Source organism: Stegostoma tigrinum, unplaced genomic scaffold, assembly GCF_030684315.1.
Source record: "Stegostoma tigrinum isolate sSteTig4 unplaced genomic scaffold, sSteTig4.hap1 scaffold_392, whole genome shotgun sequence".
Lineage (NCBI taxonomy): Eukaryota > Metazoa > Chordata > Chondrichthyes > Orectolobiformes > Stegostomatidae > Stegostoma > Stegostoma tigrinum.
Window position 1 is genome coordinate 97,501 of NW_026728320.1, and position 3,124 is coordinate 100,624.

Consider the following 3,124-nt stretch of genomic DNA (forward strand, 5'->3'; position numbering starts at 1 on the left):
CGCCAAGACTATGTCGAACACAACCGCCAAAGTGTCGAGGAACACAAATCGCCACCAGAGTGTCGAAGTTAAAAGCAGCACTGAGTATCGAACACAAAAATCGCCAGACTGTCGAACTTAATTCAGCTCAGAGTATCGAACACAAAAATCGCCAGACTGTCGAACTTAATTCAGCTCAGAGTATCGAACACAAAAATCGCCAGACTGTCGAACTTACCATGGGCTCAGAGTATCGAGTGTTAATCGCCCAGGTGTGTCGAACTTAAAATGGGCGGATTATCGAGTGTTTAATCGCCCGAGTGTCGAACTTAAAATGGGCGGATTATCGAGTGTTTAATCGCCCGAGTGTCGAACTTAAAATGGGCGGATTATCGAGTGTTTAATCGCCCGAGTGTCGAATGTCACGGCCAACATGTTCACAATTCGACAAAGCGTTCGAAAGTTCGACTATTAGCGTTCAAAAGTTCGACTGTTAGCGTTCAAAAGTTCGACAAAGTGTTCGCATGTTCGACAAAGTGTTCAAAATTCGACAAAGTGTTCGAAATTCGACAAAGTGTTCAAAATTCGACAAAGTGTTCAAAATTCGACAAAGTGTTCAAAATTCGACAAAGTGTTCAAAATCCGACCTCCGAGAGCTCTTTGGCATGCACACGAGTTCCAAATTGCCGCCCACCGTCTTTGGAACCGTTCCTCGGGCCTGTCTCAAAGTGGTCCCGAGCCGCCATTTTGTTCTAAAAAACGTGTTCCCGAAAATCTCCGGGTACCCCGCCAACCCCCCCGGCCGAAAATGACGAGTTGCACTTTGGGGGCGAATTTGAAATTTCAGTCCGACGATGAGGCACCGAAAGCCCGCAAACGGTACTCGGATCGTCCCCCTTGCCGACTTCCGTGATTTTTCAAAGTTAAAGTTTTCGGGCTGCGGACACTTTATTGCAACGGGGCAAGGCGCCGGGGCGAATTCCCACCCCTCCAGCGGGGCCCTGGAACTCCAACCCGGCGTGGATTTTCGGATTTTTCCCCTTCCCCACCGACTTTCCTCCGCTGACACTTAGAATTTTTTTTGACACTTAGAATTTTTTTTGACACTTAGAATTTTTTTGACACTTAGAATTTTTTTTGACACTTAGAATTTTTTTTGACACTTAGAATTTTTTTTGACACTTAGAATTTTTTTGACACTTAGAATTTTTTTGACACTTAGAATTTTTTTGACACTTAGAATTTTTTTTGACACTTAGAATTTTTTTGACACTTAGAATTTTTTTTGACACTTAGAATTTTTTTGACACTTAGAATTTTTTTTGACACTTAGAATTTTTTTTGACACTTAGAATTTTTTTTGACACTTAGAATTTTTTTGACACTTAGAATTTTTTTTGACACTTAGAATTTTTTTCTAAGTTTTTCCTTCTGGTTACTGACTTCCCTCGTCGGGCACGGGGATTTTCGACTTCCTCCTCCCGACCGAGGGGCCTCATTTTCGGGCATTTTCCTCAGATTTCCAAGCATTTTTAGACACTTTTCCCGACTTTTCCTGCTTACTGATTTCACACTTTTGGCCATTTTTATGCATTTTCCCGACTTTTCCTGCTTACTGATTTCACACTTTTGGCCATTTTTATGCATTTTCCCGACTTTTCCTGCTTACTGATTTCACACTTTTGGCCATTTTTAAGCATTTTCCTGGTTACTGATTTCACGCTTTTGGACATTTTCGGAGGTTCTGACGGCTTTTTCGCCTTACTGCTTCGGACATTTCGGGCACTTGGCTGACTTTTCCCGCTTACTCCTTCCGGGCTTTTACTCATTTTCGGAGGTTCTGACGGCTTTTTCGCCTTACTGCTTCGGACATTTCGGGCACTTGGCTGACTTTTCCCGCTTACTCCTTCCGGGCTTTTACTCATTTTCGGAGGTTCTGACGGCTTTTTCGCCTTACTGCTTCGGACATTTCGGGCACTTGGCTGACTTTTCCCGCTTACTCCTTCCGGGCTTTTACTCATTTTCGGAGGTTCTGACGGCTTTTTCGCCTTACTGCTTCGGACATTTCGGGCACTTGGCTGACTTTTCCCGCTTACTCCTTCCGGGCTTTTACTCATTTTCGGAGGTTCTGACGGCTTTTTCGCCTTACTGCTTCGGACATTTCGGGCACTTGGCTGACTTTTCCCGCTTACTCCTTCCGGGCTTTTACTCATTTTCGGAGGTTCCGACGGCTTTTTCGCCTTACTGCTTCGGACATTTCGGGCACTTTGCTGACTTCTCCACCTTACTCCTTCCGGGCTTTTACTCATTTTCGGAGGTTCCGACGGCTTTTTCGCCTTACTGCTTCGGGCACTTTGCTGACCTTTTCCCGCTTACCCCTTTCAAGGTTTTGGACGTCTCCGGTCGGGTCCGCGCCCCTCGCCCGGGCCGGAACGCCTCCCCGCCGGCCGAGTTCCTCGGGGTCGCCCCCTCGCCCGGGAAAAACCGCTCCCCGCCGTCCCACAGCACTCCGACTCGGCCAGGCAGCCTCACGGGCACAGCGACTCCTGCCCACCTCGGGAACCGACGCCCCGCTCGGGCTCAGGCTCCGAAAAACCACCACAGCGGGGCAGCTACCCTCAATGCAGCCGAAATTCAAATTCCTCCCCTTCGAGAGGCGCGCCTCACCCGGCCACGGCCTCGGAACTGCTCCCCTTCCTCGGGATCGGCCCCTCGCCCGGGAAAACCCGCTCCCCGCCGTCCCACAGCACTCCGACTCGGCCAGGCAGCCTCACGGGCACAGCGACTCCTGCCCACCTCGGGAACCGACGCCCCGCTCGGGCTCAGGCTCCAAAAACCCACAACAGCGGGCAGCTACCCTCAATGCAGCCGAAATTCAAATCCCTCCCCTTCGAGAGGCGCGCCTCACCCGGCCACGGCCTCCAAATCGCTCCCCTTAGGCGAAAATTAAGCCCCCGTGGCCGATAATACCCCTCCTTGATCGTGCACAAGGGCAGCTCCAAGTTGAACGGGCTCAGGCTCCAAAAACCCACAACAGCGGGCAGCTACCCTCAATGCAGCCGAAATTCAAATCCCTCCCCTTCGAGAGGCGCGCCTCACCCGGCCACGGCCTCCAAATCGCTCCCCTTAGGCGAAAATTAAGCCC